The sequence below is a fragment of the Mauremys mutica genome, chromosome 9 (assembly GCF_020497125.1).
Source record: "Mauremys mutica isolate MM-2020 ecotype Southern chromosome 9, ASM2049712v1, whole genome shotgun sequence".
In the NCBI taxonomy this organism is placed as follows: Eukaryota; Metazoa; Chordata; order Testudines; family Geoemydidae; genus Mauremys; species Mauremys mutica.
This window is the reverse complement of record NC_059080.1, coordinates 31,387,041-31,404,500: the sequence shown is the minus strand read 5'-3', so window position 1 is coordinate 31,404,500 and position 17,460 is coordinate 31,387,041. Positions and strand designations below refer to the sequence as shown.

Genomic DNA, 17,460 nt, shown 5'->3' with positions numbered 1-17,460 from the left:
CTCTCCTCATTTTACCATGAGCCTATTGATTCTGCTGCTGAATTGAGAAGATTGCATGAGAATCTCTGCTTTTTTTTTTTTTAAGTAAGTTACTAGCCCCTATGGTTGTGGAGAAAAGCTTGAAAATATGAATAAAGAAAATCTATAAGAGTCAGAAACTAGAAGGCAAATAAAAAAACCCACATTTACTATTTTAAAAATATCTCATGATTTTGGGATCAGGACTCATGGCGTGTGAATTTTGGGGGTTGGAAGTCTAATCTTATAAAGTGGCTCTAGACCTGAGGGGAAATTTCCAAGAAATGCCACACAATTTTATTTGTGTGGGAATGAAATTGGTAATTGAACAATAGCTGCAAATATCTACTGCCAAGTGATAGAAATTTAGGATCCAAATGCTACGCACAGAGTGGGCGACATTAAAAATAAATACAAACTGCATTAAATGTATAAAAAAAATTACAGTTGACAGGATGAATTTTATAAACAAGTCAATATATTTGACTATACACAACCATTCCTACCTACCACACTGTCTTGTGAATGATGATATATGAAATTTCATTTTGCATCTGTAGTATCAGGAAAATCTCTTGTCTAACCAATTCCCGATTAGTGAAACTGTTCTGTATTTAATATATTTGCTTCAGAAGGCAAGAAGCGCAGAGAGAGAAACTATTCAATGGTTGTAGTTTCATTGATTACAGGCCTAGATCCAGGGAGCCAGTGCTCAGCCCAAATAGTGTGCTATGGAGGGATGTGATTGTAGAGAAAAATAATCTTCTTTCTGTTCCGAAGCCATGGAGCAGTTTTACAAAGGATACGTCTACATATTCACTGGAGCAACCCTCCATGATCCTAAGTTGCCCCTGCCCCAGGAATAGGATAGGGAGGGCTGGTGCTGTTTAGATTCTTTAAGTCCATCCCCTCCCTTTCCTCTTCCTGCTACATGCTTGTCACAAGACCTTTAAACCTCTTCAGCCCTTGCACTGGTGAAACCATATTGGTTCTACTGATAAGGGAAACATCTGCTTTTCAACAAACAGCGAAGTGGGGTATGGCATAAACACCTATACCACCTGAGGACTGAATTCCTACAAATGATTGAGATGGCTTGTAGCACTAAGCATTTAGTATTACATGAAGCCACAATAACAGGAAAACAATGAGCATTAAACAAAGTTTTGTTGGATCAACTCTGCATGCAAATGAGGGTTCTTTCTTTCTTTTCTGTCTTGGTAAAGTTATTGAGGCAAATGCTTATCTACATTTAAATCATCAGTCCCCTAAAACTCTAACCAGAATCACTACATTTAGTAGTAGGGGGCATGAAAAATTACTAATTTGGAAAATTTAACCATTTTCAAGTGAAATCCCCACTGGTAGAAACATGGTATAAAATTTCAGCTGAATTATAGACATACCATATGAGAGAGACGACCATAGCTAATTGTATGTTGGTTATTTCTTGTAGCTTTAGAACAGATGGAATATAAATAGTCAGACTCTCAGCTAGTGTAAATGGATGGAGTGCCATTGAAATCATTTACTCATATGTAATATGTCAATCTGTGTTCCTGTTCAGATAAATAGAAAACACAAAGCATATACACAACCAAACAAAAGGCAAATTAAACTGAGCCTGAGATTTTTATACATCCTCTCTCTAGGAAAAATATCTGAGATTCCACATCAATGTCAAAGTCAGTGTTGTTAGAAATTTTATTAAAAATCTGTGAAATGAACATTATTTTATTTGTAACCTAATAATAATGTATCATTTTCATCATTGCTTTTGGACCCACTGTTAAAACATCTCCTGTGGGCATCTCAGGAACTCCTAAGAAGATAATAGTTGTGTCAAACACATTTATTGTAAAGCAAAGATTGTATGGTGCTGTCTATCTACTCTACCAGAACCAGAAAATGTAACTTGGAGAAAATAGACTGATTATGACAGCTTGATTATTGATTTAAAAAAAAGTTAGTTTATCATTCTCTATGTCCTCCAAAGGATCTGTGGCAAAACTACTTTAACACCCAAATAATAGGAAAATCTGCTGTAGGGGCTTCATTACAATCTACATTAGTGAGATATGATTTGATCCTACAGCTGCAGTCTCAAAACACCTGAGCCATGACACTAATGATTGCATTTGCTGCCCATTAATGTTAATGTGTATATTAATGAATCTCCTTTCCCAGTCATCTCTACTCTGAAGGAGAATACAGGAAAGGTGTAGTGCATTTGGTAATAACTTTTTTTAAGAGATAAGTTGGACACAAAATATATAAACACGTTTCTTATCTTTTACCAGCCATGTTTCACAGTAGTTAACATCAATACCATAGGACTGCTGGGTTATGTGTTTGATGCTTAAAGTATTTTTTTTCCTTGTGAGTGTGGTTTGAATCTAACCTCGATTAGTGCAGAGGGGGAAATGGATAATTACCCAGGAATCCAAAGTAAAATTTTCATTCTGAAATCTTGATTCTTGTTGAATTACATGCAGCAGATCTGTTGAAAAATTGACAATGCTGCCTCAGAAAAGGACAAAGACTGAATAAATGCTCAGATAAAATGTCTATCACATTCAGCTCAGGTGGTCATTTAATATTAAGAGTGAAGAGACATCAGCATAACAGCACGAGGAAGCCCACCTGCAGTGTATGTGTCTGTTCTGCACTGATTGAGACACTAGGGATGCAAAAGTCATTCATACACATGCACTGAGATTCTTCAATTAAATATAAACTACACAAATATATGCAATGAAAACAAAACCTTATGTGACTGGATTGGAATTTTACCCTCTGTTCTGCCAATAATTACTAATCATCCAAAATAAAGAAAATAAGCATTCATGGTTGATAAAACGAAGAGCAAGATGAATATTTCCCCCATCGTTTATGAGAACTGCTGGGATTCACATTCACATCAGTCAATGGCAGAGTAAACATGCTAAAACTATTACTGTGATACAATGCAATTTTTCTTTAATGCAGCAGATGGGGGCAGTGTGTGCGTGTGCGGAATAGTCACAAATCTTGAAGTAACTAACACATAATCCAGGATTAAGACATATTGAAAAACAGAACTGATCAGAAAATTTTAAGTATTAATTTCCCCAATAATAGGACTAGCATAATATTGCTTTCATTTTTTAACACAAGGCCTAAATTAAATCTCAGCAATGTAAAAGTGTATGCTAAGAGTGTCATTTACATTTTTGAAGGCTCTCCATACTGTACAATTTTCTGGTACAGTATTATTCATGGGGAAGTGAAATGATTTTCAACTAATATGAAACTGGATGACAGTTAAATTTTGAAATTAGGATAATTTTTGTACAGAAATGTATTTAAAAAATCTGTTTTGCACAATGTAAGATTTGTTTTTATAGACAGGAGAATTAAACTATAAAGGAAGTTGCGTTTTTAAATCTCTTTTTGCTGTTTTTTTCTATCTCTGCAGTAATTTTATTAGCTTGTAACACATTGCTCCCATGATAGCACCAGCTGGGTTTTAAGATATGATAGCTTTTTAACAATATTCTGTCATCACTGACTGCACCTCTAAGTGCTCTTCTGTTCATTCAAAAGTTAAATGGACTCTTAAAGCATGAAAAAGAATAAATATGTAACAGTTATTACATGAGGATTAATAAGACTGAACATGATAACAATCAAATAAATTGCAATAAACGATATGAGTATAGTTGTTTTGTGAAATCTGAGAGATAGGATTCAGAGATTTCTTTCTAATGCATTATGGGCATCTATCAAGACAATGGCATATTTCTCCGGTATGTTGCTGTCATAGAGAATTTTTACTGTTACACTTAGCAACAGAATGAATAGTCACAGTAGTTGTTTTACTATGCATTAAACTAGCTGTCATGTATGAAAGCTGGTAATTCATCTCCCAGAACCAATGCAATGCCAGCCTCTCAGCACAGATGTGCATTCAGAATAAGGTACCTCACTTGTCAAGCTGAATTGTCCATTAAAATGAGGATACTCTTTTGTTAAATAGAAATGAAAATGAACTTTTAGGCTCCAGTAGGGATAATATAAATTAGGGCAAGACAGATATAAAGCACTCACCGATTCATTTGAATATACCTCATATGTAATGAATTCTGAAATTGAGTGTTTTTTAAGCTGAAACCCAGGAAAAACAAAAAAAACAATAAAACACAACTTGAATAAAATGTGAAGTTCTGGTAAAAATACTGTTATTTTGAGGATGATACAGTTTCATGCATAAGAAACTGAAAAGCTCTGAGTCAACATCTTATCTCCATCCCTCCATTTTTGTGTCATCAGAGATAACAGCATTTCTGCCTAGATGTGCTGCGCTAGACAGTATTTCAAAATGCAAAGTTTAGGGAAAGGCATAACCCCTATGCCAGCATAGCCCCTATGTTCAGCCCCTAGTAGAATGGTATTTTTCTGGAGGAATAAAAAAAAATATTCTAAAGCACTGAAACCTATCCCTCTAGGATACACTGTCTAATATCTAAAGCTGCCTTCCTTTTCAAAGGAGATATTGCCTCATGCTGTTGAATCTTCCCATTTAAGAAAAAAGCCTACAGAGAGTGTCCTTAGAAAAACTGCTACAGCAGTTACTTCAAGGGTAAGGGTGGATTCTTCTGTGTGTGGAAAAATGAATTAACATCCTTGATACTTTAGAATATGCTTCTTCCCAGCCTTGTTCTGTCTGGTATTACACAATTTCCTCATTTACTGTGTGAGCAAATCCTAGAAATGCTCACTTACTGTGTCTGGTTTTGGGTGTCATCCACACAGTGAGAGAGCACTTTATAATACTACAAACTGCTAAACAGCCACTGCTGCAGCCTTAGGACAGCAGTAGCTTCCCACAGAAGATGCACCCCCTCACCTCCGGAGTTGTGTTGTGCACATTGTGGATCTGACAACTGTATCACCCTGGACTCAATTCACACATCCAAATGTGAATTCAGCCATGCTCTGTGTAGTGCAGGGCATGTAGTTTTTCATTTAAAAAAAATCAGTGCATACACATTTTCCATAAACAGGAGCACTCAACTTTTACTCTAAGTGCCTGTTGGGACATTTTAAGAATACAACTAGATAAATAGACTACTCTGCCTTTGCACAATAATAAATATCAATCATAACCCAGCGCATAAAAACATGCTGTCAATCTTTATTATCTCCCACAAGAGCTCCTCTTTTCCCCTAGACTCTCATCTTGGCGAAAACAAAAGTTCCCTGATGTATGCCCTGAAAAGTGTAAAAAAAACCCAAAAACCACAGCACATAATTAAGACCATTTCAAACCACAGTGCTAGTAGGTGACCAAGATCCAACACTGAAGAGCCCTCACAGCAAATGCCTTGCCACCAGTCCATTCTCTTTTTTACAAAAGTGGGATTCCACCTCACATGCCTCCACTGATCAGTGTATTATGGGGAGAGAGGTTGCCTGCTAGTTAACTAGGGCTCAGGCCAACTGGAGCTTTACAGGTCAAAACCAACACCTTAACTTCAAGTCAGTTCATAGTAAATTCCCTGGGCTGATCAAAAGAATTGGTATCACCTGCTCTCAGAAAGCTTTGTGTAAAAAACATTCTGCACCAACTTCAGGATCAATGTAAGTTGTACTTCCATCTTAGAGTTCACTGCAGTAGTCTCATCTCCAGGTGGCAAAACTCTCAGGTTACAGGTGTAAGAGCTGCATCTGAAAGTAATGGGGGCAATGTCCTGGGGATATGTTAATTGCGTGGGGGGCATGTATATGGACATAGTTGCTGAGGGTCCAACCAAAATCCAGGATTGCCATTTATGAGGCAACAGTGCAAACAAACCTCCTCAAGCAAAGGGGTGAGATTACCTCTGCTATCCCTCTGTTTGTGTCTTTCAGCCAACCAAAATCACCCATAGCTTCTATGGATTGAGCCATCTAGCTCTGATCTGTTTCCCCAGACTCACCCAAACACAGTGCAAGGCAATTAACTGCTTTGATTGAATCTAGGTGCCATCAGCTTAATGAAGGCATGACAGCCCTTTTCTCCTCTCTATCCTCCTAGCAGACCCACAGGGAACAGAAAGGTGATAAGAACACCACTATCTCAAGGACATCTCAGGAAAGAGCAATTAGTGAGCTATGTATTTTGGACCTGTTCTCAGTTTGTTGTTCCTGGTGGCCTGTGAGACTACCCAATCCAGGTAAATTTCTCTCCATGAAATAAAATTGAATTAGAGGTAGTTTATGTTTACAAAGCAATTTATAGTCTGGAAAAGTTTTTGGGGGCACAACTTGCTGATTGTATGATAGAGGTAGATTAGACTCCCTCACAAGAGTGGTATAGGTTTGTAGAAATTCTTTGTGACTGAATGTGTCTTCTCATATTTTCCATCTCTGAAGCTTGTTTTCTTCTTTTGTGTTTCTTTTTGTCATGGGTAATCCAAGAACTGTGGCAAGTTGTGTGAGCAATGGATGGGGAGTGCTCTTCAGTGTTGGTGTTTCTATAGCTACTGTTAGGAAATGGTTTTAAACCTCAATAATTCTTCTACTCCTTGGCTTAATGGTTGTGTAATGCCTGCCAATAGAGCCACATCAAGTGTTATGTGGGCGGGTGGGGGGAGAGAGAACTTGAATAGGAATGTGTTTTTTATATGACTTATTCTATAGGGTTTGAGGAATTATGAGATGAGTACAGAGTGGTCTGTAAATCAGTACTGAAAAGTATTGACAGGCAAAGTTGATCATTTGCTCTGAGTTCCATTGCATGATTGGTTTTGATCTAAGCATCCCAAATATTCAGCATTGAATTTCTCTGGATATGTCATTTAAATTGTATAAAAAGACGTTGGCTGAGATGGAAAGAAGCATTTTTGTAGAGTTTTTTAAGTTTGACTTTTTATACGGATTACTTATATTTAAGTGACAGATAATAAATGACTTGTGCTATATTTTTATTAGGTTTTAAACAGCTGAAATATATTACCAGCTTAAAATGGTGTTCCTTTAAACTAAAAGGTGAGCTGGTTCATTTACTCTGTTAGAAGTACAGTTTGTTCCCACACTTGGGACGTCTAATAAGTGACCTTGGGATTCTTGCTCAGTGGCCCACACAGAGGGAGTACTGCAGAGGATATGCTTTCCATAGCATAACATTTCGGAAGTGGAATTAGGAAGATGTTAAGAAAAAATAAGGGATTATAGTTCAATACACTGGCTTTGTGTGTCTGAGGATGATTTGGTTACTCAAAGCTTCCAGATCAAGAATTCTACTCTGATCTGGGCATGTTATACCTAATAACTGAGACTTAGCTGTAGCACATACATTAATTATAAAAGCTACTCCAAGGTTTTGTTTTGTTGTAAGTGGGAAAGGGAGAGTTCTAACTTACCTGCTGTATTACTACTGGTAAAATGAGACCAAGAGTTCAAACTCTTGGTCTCATTCTGGATCTGAATCTTGATCCAGATTTAGACTTTCCCAAAGATCAGAGTTACACAGTTTTGTGAGTGGAGGGGATTCAACGAACCCAATATAAATAGAGGGGCAGCTATGAAGTTCAGATATGACCATTCCCAAAGTTTAAGGATGTTAAAATTTGGGCTCTTGCTTCAGACTCATCTCTGAGGACAGGGTGTGTGCTGTACATCATGTGTTTTTGGATGTGCTACGCATACTGCTCACCACAGTAATAATAAAGGGATTGCAAGGATGAAAATTATGACATAGGATTTGGTAGGATTTCAAAGGAAGAAAAATATACTGTATAGCCATTTGTACAAAAATAGTACTGTTTGTTCACAGCACATATAACAACTGGTACCCCCGTTAGGTTCGGAGCACAAGATTTCCTGATTCTCTTCCAAAATAAGTAGCATCACAGCTACCCTAACAAAAAGTTTGAAAGAAGCCTGCATCTATAACTGGGTAAATGCTGCAAAAAAAACCCCTATTTACAAACATATGTTCATATAAAACCATGCACATACTTCAACAGCTTTTGCTTTTATTCCTTTTCTGCAACCATTCATGGAGTTGATCATAAACATGTTCATGTTTCTAATATTGATGCAGATACATCTTCACACAAATGTTCATCTGGCCATCTTGAAAGATGTGTGGGAGTTATCTCACCAGGGAGCAGAACTAATATGAACAGGGGCGGCTCCAGGCACCAGCATTCCAAGCTGGTGCTTGGGGCGACATTCTGCAAGGGGCGGCAGTCCCTGTTGTTTTGCCCCCAAGCAGCGTGCCAAATTGCCTCCCCGGGGGGGCGGATACAGTCCGTGTGCCCTTAGGGCGGCAGGTGCGTTTCCGTGGTGAGGGCAATTCCGTGGCAGCTTCTATGTTTAGCTGCCAAGGCCGCTTCAGCTAAACATAGAAGCTGCTGCCAAATTGCCGCCACTGCGGAAACGCGCCTGCCGCCCTAAGGGCACATGGACTGCCCCCGCCGCCCAGGGGAAGCAATTCGGTGCGCTACTTGGGATGGCGAAAACTGTAGAGCCGGCCCTGAACATGAATCACAATTATTCAATGAGTTTTAAGTTAGTAAAATCAATGCTGGTTTGTGGAAAACCAGTCAATAAAAATAGGGCTATAGTAGTGAAATTATTTTACTGCACAAAGTTGAACTGACTGGTATATTTGTGATAGCATATTTTCTGGCAAAGAAATCATAAATTCTATAGCTCATATTTCACAGAATGTCAAGGAGGTAATTTAATTCAAGTGCAGTAGTAACCACTTTTTTTTAAAAAAAGCTAAATATTCCTTTTGAATGATTTCACACAAATATTTAACTTCTAGCAAAACCTTTGCTGTTCTTTCAAATGTAATTATTTTCAGAAAAGTGATGAGGTAAAAAATGACACTCCCTCTCACACAAGAAATCTGCCCCTTGTGGTGTATTCAGAATCTGATCTGATTACTGTAGTGATTAAAATTAAGCTACATTACTTTATCTCCAATTAGAGCAAACACAGCTATGAGAGAGTGAGCTGGGTTCCTTACTGATTCCTGAGTCATCAACAGGACCAAATAAAATTCCAATTGCAGAATGTTTGTTATTGGTGACACAGAAAGAACCCACCTACATGTCTACACTGCAATAAAAGATATGTGGCACAGCTGTTGCCGGCCTGGTTCAGCTGACTCTGGCTCACAGGGCTCAGGCTGTGGGGCTGTAAAATTGCAGTGCAGTTGTTCTGGCTCTGGCTGGAGCCTGGGTTCTCACACTGTCCCCCTTTTAGGCTCTCAGGGTCTGGTAAGTTCGGAGAGTAACTAAATACTCACAATAAATGCATAATCTCTTTTCCGTAACTCTGCCCTATCTCTCTTTCTCTCTATCTGCTGAGCTGTGACAACCTTCTAATAAGTACTGCTTTTCAGTATTTCTGCAACTGAAAGAAACCAATATGGGATGGTAAAATATCAATCACTACCCTATCTAGACATGACCTTATTTTTTTATTGTATGTCTGAAACAGAGTTTATAGATAATCTTTAGAAATCAAATTGTTGTGAACAAAGTACATAAGCAAAGGAGAGGAAAAAAACACAAATATCTTCTCTTCGCTGCTGGAGACACAGAAATGGAGAGATGTTAGAAATCCTTCCGGAATTCTTTTCTTCTTAGGCTAAAGGTCAGCGTATACCTTCGTAAGGCTGGTTTTCATTTGCAACTGCTTGAGGTACTAGCTGGCATTTAATCCCTTAGATCATCATGCCATCTGGTATTCTTGTGGTGTTGATTCATGTCACTCAATAGAAGATTGGCAGGAGATTTCTGAAGGTGTTTAAGTTGCTAGGAGCCCTGTATGTAGAGGAAGACAACTTAAGCATACACAAATGAGCAGAAGCCAGCAGTCAATATCTCTGTGTGGCCTATATACTCATATCTCTCCTTCTTTCTAAATTACTCTTAGGTCTTATCAAGTCCAATATTTCTCTGTGTTTCTGGCCTCGTTCTATGAGGTATTGTCCCTGCTATTTTTCTCTTACCAAATTGCATCGCTAAGAATTTTTTCAGTCATTAGCATAAGTTTGTTCAGGGTGACTGACAATTAGAAGTGCTCAATTCTAAAACTGGCTCCACTTATGCCAGTCCACCCCCGCCCCCCCACCCCCACAATTTTCCATCCTTTCAGATCCCGCTTATCAGCCAGAAACATTATAACAGAGGAAATTGAATAAATAACATGAACCTTACATCGGTGTCTAAAACTATCTCCTTTGGCTTTTTTCATTCCTTTCCCATTACTAAATTTTCTCTCTCCTTCCATTTCTCTCCCTTTTATTATTCTCTCTCGTCTTCTATTTCCCTCCACGTTTTCTAACTGAGATCCTTTCCACTCCATCCTCATCATCTCCTTTCCTCTTCCTGGAACTTGCCCATTCCCTTCCCTCCCCTACTACTTCTGCCTCCTTCTGCAGCCACCATTTAATTGAGAATCTCCACTCACCAGCAGCCTCCCACTGCAGCATGTGACCCAGAGGATGGGTTTCTTGCTCCACTGTACATCCGGCTGGCTCTTTCATGCTGCCCAGAACAAGGCCTTTCAGAGCACAGGGAAACCCTAGGATTTGCAGACAGATAAAATGGACTGATGTGTCATTTAGGCAACAAATAGCATCTCATCTGAATTTCGGCACCATCATTCAGTGTTTGTCAAAGATCAATTATTGCCCATAATGCTGAAATAAGTTTCTGAATAATTCTTCACCCTCTCTCCTCTAGTATACTGAGAATATGCCCTATTGTTTTCCATTTTCTCCTGTCCCCCATTTTTATGCTAGCACTGTTCCTGTCATGTGCAAAACTAGATGCTGATTTCCTTTACCAAACGGGAGTTGTTACTGTGCCTTTTCTTCCTTCAATCCCTCCAATGTCACTGAACTCTGATTCATCACCTTTAGCAAAAATATGCAGGGATTGTTTCAAGTTTTCTCTTTCATCTGCTGCAGAACTTTGTGAAGATGATTTTGATGTGTCTTGGCTGAAACTGCATGAGCTTCGCTACTAAAATCATCCTTTATCACTGCAGGTAATACCTGAACAGATGTCTTTAATGATTTGTATCATCCTTCTGTACTCAACGCTTTTATCGTCTTCTCTCGGCTGCATTTGGAGATATGATGCTTCTAAGCAAGGACTTCATTACAGGGCTCTCTTTAAAAATCAGTTATCCACTTTTACAATAGGGGCAGTACAAAGTTATTTTTTTTTAAACTTCTAGTAAAGAGGGACAGACAGACATCTTATACATTTGAACACCACAGTATATGGCAATGGTTTAAAAAAATTCATGGTATTTATATTTTTAAAAAATCAGTGTCTAACTGGAATAATTTTGTTTGCTGATAATAGCCTTATTAAAGAATATCCCAGTATTAGTAAAATTTATGCTTCCTTGAGAGAGTAATTTTTTTTTTTGGAAGTAGCCTTTATTTCTTTAAATTAATGTATTTATGTTGTATCTACCCTAAAGTTGTGGGATTTCTAACTCAGTTGTAAAATGTGAAATTCATGCAAATACTAATCAAACTTAACACAATCCTTCACAGGGTGGCTGACTCTTTCAAAGGGAGGTACATCTCAGCCCAACTGTGATGCAGCTGATTTGCCTCTCCAGATGGAAAAAAAGGAATTAAGTTACAATCATGTGACTAAACCAGGTCTTTGGAGGTCTAGGAAAACAAAGACAAAAAGGATTCACATTGTGAAGCTGCAGAAAGAGAGAAAGAGAGTGTCTGTCTCCTACATTGGCCCCTGAGGAAGAGAGCCATGGCTGGGTAGAAACCTCTGACTGGAAGTTTGTGTTTTCTTTTTGGGGAGAAGACAAAGAAGGTAGGCTAGGCTAGGCATTGCCTCTTCTCCAGTGACTCTCAGAGCTGTAAGAGAGAATCTCTCAGAAGAGGGGGTGTGCCCAGATTAAAAACTGTGGTAGAAGACTGTGGTATTTATTTTGGAATTTTATGTTAATGAACCAGACCCTAAGGAGGGCTGTTTGTTGTTGGACTTATGAAAGCCATTAGTGTGTGGAGTTCTTTGAGACGCTTGAAAGAGGAGAAATGGAGGCAAGGTGATGCGGAGCCACCCTGCGGCCATGAGGTGCTGCCTGGGAGGCAGCTAATCCGGTTAAAAAACCCAGCCATGTAAGAAAATAATCAACTGAGCATGTAATCTAATACAAAAGCATATAAACACACACTCTTCCAAGATCTGAACTACTCCTTGCCTCTCAGTCATCCAAATGATGGAGAAGATAGACGGAACTTACCACTTGTCTTATTTTCAGGCAACTTTTGGCTTGTCTGGACTAGTTTAGACAATGATTGACTTCCCAAGTTAAAGGGCCTTCTTGCAAAATGCCTTGGCAGAATCTTCCCACCCTTTTCAATCACGGAAGCTCCAGTATGAGTGCTGACCAAAACTCCACTTCTAGTCCTTGGGGGGTGGGGTCGGGTAGCAGGTGATGTTGGGGGGGAGCAATTAGGTATGTCACAAGAGTTGTCATTTTAACCTTCCAAACCATTAAGCTTCAGACAGCCTGGGTTTCTTTTTAAATCTACCTCAGAAATGTCTTCCCCCCCCCCCGCTTTCCACCAAAAGCATGGAATTCCCCTCTGTGTGCGCACACAATAATTACACTACCCTGGAGCTCAGTATGATCAGAATTTAGTTCTATGTAAGTGACAGGTTAAATGTATGATATTCCATGACAAGACAGCTAGAAACAGGAGCCTCAGTACCGCTGGAAATGAAAGTTTTCCATCTCCCCAATGGTGTTGACACACAGCACTTGCTTCTAACCCAGGGACAAAGTGAGATCATGGTATTATGTAGAGAAAAGCTAGTTTAGATCATGTGTGAAGTGCTTTACTAAGGAAAGAAATATAGCACATATAATCTAGAAAGTACCTGGTATTGAGTATGTTTTGTTCAAGTGATGCTACTGTTGCTGTTTCATAGTAAGATTAGCTAATATTGCCAGTTACTGCTATAAACTGAAATTTGCATTCTGGTGCCTTATTTCCCATCACTCTCAATACACTTTGCTTATATTCTGACTGAGAACCTATGATTCCATAAACTTCCATGTGGTGCTGATGGGCACTCTGAGTAAGCAGCTGATTATTCCAGGCTCTTCATTCTTTGGACTCCATGTGGCTGTGGTTCTAATTTATTCAAGTATCAGAGGGGTAGCCGTGTTAGTCTGGTTCTGTAGAAGCAGCAAAGAATCCTGTGGCACCTTATAGACTAACAGATGTTTTGCAGCATGAGCATTCGTGGGTGAATACCCACTTCTTCAGATGCAAGTAGTGGAAATTTCCAGGGGCAGGTAAATATAAGCAAGCAAGAAGCAAGCTAGAGATAACGAGGTTAGATCAATCAGGGAGGATGAGGCCCTGTTCTAGCAGTTGAGGTGTGAAAACCAAGGGAGGAGAAACTGGTTCTGTAGTTGGCAAGCCATTCACAGTCTTTGTTTAATCCTGAGCTGATGGTATCAAATTTGCAGATGAACTGGAGCTCAGCAGTTTCTCTTTGAAGTCTGGTCGTAAAGTTTTTTTGCTGCAGGATGGCCACCTTAAGATCTGCTATTGTGTGGCCAGGGAGGTTGAAGTGTTCTCCTACAGGTTTTTGTATATTGCCATTCCTAATGTCTGATTTGTGTCCATTTATCCTTTTCCTTAGAGACTGTCCAGTTTGGCCGATGTACATAGCAGAGGGGCATTGCTGGCATATGATGGCATATATTACATTGGTGGACGTGCAGGTGAATGAACCGGTTCTTCTGCTGCTCCGTTACCCATCGGAGTTCCTGGCAGACATGCATTCAGCAATATTGACTAGAAATTGTGATTCTCCCTTCCTCTCACCAGGGGGAAAATAAGGCAGGAGCGGATCCATTTTAAATCTGCTTTACTATCTGGTTTTATTTTTGAAGATAGGTGAAAGAAGCAAACCTTGTTTTGAAATGGAAAGTGGAATAGTTTGAGGTCAATCTTAGATTATACAGGAGCTCATTCCATAATACTAGACCAGCCCCATTTCACGTTTATTTGCCCTGTATCCAGTGGTGAGCTCCAGCCGGTTCACACTGGTTTGCATGAACCGGTTGTTAAATTTGGAAGCCTCTTTTAGAACCGGTTGTCCTGGAACAACCGGTTCTAAAAAGCTTTTAAATTTAACAAAGGCTCGGACTGCTGTCCACCCAGCCCCAGCTCACCTCCCCCTCTCCCCTGAACGCTCCGCCCTCCTTCTCCTCCCCTTCCCCTCCCCTGCTTCCCGCGAATCAAATGTTTGTGGGAAGCCTGAAACAAGGAGCAGGCAGGTAAGCCGGGCAGGGGGGACGGCGTGCATGGCCCAGTCGGGCTCCACCTGAGCGGCTCCCTCTGGCCCCAGCCGAGTGCCCCAGCCCGGTCCCGGCCAAGCACCCCCAGCTCGGGCTGGTCACGGCCGAGCGGCTCCGACCCGGCCCAGCTTGGGACCCGCAGCACCGGTCCTGGAGCTGGCCGAACGGCGCCGGCCCAGCCCGGTGAGTCAGGCCCCGCGGCACCGGCCCAGCGGCTCCGGCCTGGCCCGGCTTGGGGAGTTGGGCCTCGCGGCGCCGGTCGTGATCCTGGCGGAGTGGACCCGGTCCCGGCCCCAGGCAGTGTGGTAAGGGGGCAGGGAGGGGGTGTTCGGTGGGGAGGTGGTAGGCGTCAGGGCGGTCAGAGGGCAGGGAACAGTGGGATTGAATGGGGGCAAGGGTCCCGGGGGGCAGTCAGGAAGGAGCAGGGGTTGGATGAGGTGGTGGGGGCAGTCAGGGACAGAGTGAAGGGGTGGTTGGATGGGGCAGGGGTCCTGGGGGGCCATCAAGAATGAGAGGAGGGGTTGGATGGGGCGGCAAGGGGTAGTCAGGGGACAGGGAAGGGGGGGATGGGTCAGGGGTCCCCGGGGGGGTGTCAAGGAACATGGGGGGTTGGATGGGGCACGACCCCCCCCGGGGGGGCACGACCCCCTCATGAGGTGAGGAGGAGGGAACCTGTTAATATTTTGGCAGCTCATCACTGCCTGTATCTCTTCCCTTCTCCTCTGTACCATGCTAGAGGTTTGAATGTTGGTCCTGATGTCAAATTTGTCATGGCTGTGCCTCAGACTGAAACCCAGATAAATGATCTTCCCATGTAAATAACCTTAGAATTAAAGAGCTTTCCACCCTTTTTTTCCCTTAGAAAAGAGAAATCTTCTATAGTGCTCTTTATAGGAGTCAGGAAATCTCACTGCATCTAAGGAGCATGTCTTTGGTGACCACAGTGAGAAAATATGAACACTTCTGATGTAATCGAAAGGTGTCTGCAGAAATCACCATTTGTATGTTTTGTAAAGGCCCTAAGGAACTGAGGCCCTAAGAATGCTCATGTGCTCAAAAAATGCACAGATGGAGCATTTCTTAAATCGCAAAAGAGACATGATTTAAAATCAAAGCAATTTAGAGAGATCTCTGCAAACTCTCCTAATCCAGCAAGTCTCTCTAACATGATTTATGTGAGATGTTCATACCAGAGATTGTAAGTCTGCAGGGATATGCAGGACCTCATTGAATGCATGATTGGTGGAGCAGACCAAAAGCCCACTGTGTTCAATTCTTTCAGCAGGCTTGCAAAGCAAGTGTATGAATGAAGAGGGGATGCTAAGGAACAGGGTACTGGAGTATCTGAGGTACTACGCCAATCCGGGGGGGGAGGGGGGCTTGGCAATAGAATCACAGTGAAATGCATTTGTATTCATCCCAGTGCTATGTCTATCCACGACCATCAACATAAAAGGAAAATATTTCCAAATGTGCGAGATACGTTAAGGGGACTGTTTCAGCACCCCAAACTGTGCAGCACACATGCACATTCCCACAGGTTGATCCAAAGCAGAAGCAGCAGTGGGAGCAGAACTTCATTACAACAAGGCAGTTAGAATATTGAGGAACTCTTTGAAAATTGCTCTGAGGAAATATGCGGCCAAGGGGAGTTACTCACATAAAATGCTGACCAAAGGACATAACATAAGTATCTCTTTCCTTCTTGCACATATGTTACCATCACTGTTATCCTCCAGCCAGAGAAATGATTATAAGAATTTTTTCATTTGAAAAAAAATATTTTTTTTAAATTGTCAGGGGGGAAAAAAAGATGATGAATATTGAGAGCTACACAGTAAATGTAGGAAAATATAAAGAGTCTTTTAGATTTTCCACCAAATAAACATTAAAAGATTAGTAATAGAAAATTAATTTTGTTAGACCATTCAGTAACAGTAAATCTACATGTAGGAAAACACAGCAGTGAACTTCCCCCTCCAGTCCATAGACAAACCAAGCTCTATACATGTGTAAGTGGGAATTAATATCGCTTATTATAATGTCACATTTCTCCAACGGAATCAGCACATTTATTCATTTTTTGAACTTGCTGTGCTTATGACTCCCAAAGGGGTAAGCTAACTTCCACTTTCATTTCCTGCATGGACAACTAGTGACAGTTTGATTGCTAAATGGGTATTTTGCTTTGTAATCAAATCTCTCCAATCCATTTATGCAATCAATGAAACTGTGAAATGTCTTTTTAGGGTCACCATGTATTTTCCTTCAGAATATTATACCTTATCCTAATAAATTTGCCAGTTTGATGTTTGTCTGCTGAAGTCTCGCTTGGATGGTATAGCCATGTATAGTAACAGGTGAATATGAGAGAATACTGCCCTCCATTGCAAATGTGTCAGATCCTTAAAGAGGAAAACAAAAAAAATACTCCTTTCTCTGCAAGTGGAAAATGCTATTCTTCCCACATACGACAACATAACTCCAGTCAGACAATGTAAACTCTATCCAGTTACAATTGGAATCCCTTGTGGTGTTATAGGGATTATTTCTGTCCTTTTAGACAGAACATAATTTTAGTTTTACTTATTTAATTTAGTTCTATTTTTTCTTTGCTTCTTCAGCTCTGTCTCATAAAGAAAGCAGGAAATGCTGTGAGACAGAAGAAAGTCTACAGATGGCACCTGTGCTGAGAAGACCTTGCTTGATATTCCTCTTACATAAATTTTGAACTGCTAAAGATTCCATGAAGGACACAGGGCCCAGGGGAACCTGGTTACTTTGTGTTTCATGTCTCCTACCAAACCCTAAGAAGATAAGGAAGCCAATAAATGCTACTTGTTTGTGTTTGCCTTATTTGGATCATCCATTCCTTACAAAGTGCAAGATGGGACCATAGCCTAAGTGGTAAAAAGCAAACTTTATTATTTGAAATTCATTTGGTGACATGGAAGCTATGTTCATCTTTTACGAACAAGAGTTCTAGGTAGCTCAAAAGCCTGTCTTTCATCAACAGAAGTTGATCCAATAAAAGATGTATTACCTCACCCACCTTCTCCTTCAGCTCCCCAGTCTGATTGAAATGCCTCTCTT

General features: G+C 40.5%; 1 long non-coding RNA gene across 1 annotated transcript; it reads left to right on the top strand.

Annotated features, from left to right (window-relative positions):
• The first annotated feature begins 6,082 nt into the window (after positions 1-6,082).
• LOC123377982 lies at positions 6,083-12,862 on the top strand. The gene is made up of 3 exons (XR_006582411.1): positions 6,083-6,215; positions 10,976-11,055; positions 11,576-12,862. It is a non-coding gene; the product is annotated as an uncharacterized LOC123377982 (long non-coding RNA).
• Positions 12,863-17,460: the final 4,598 nt, after the last annotated feature.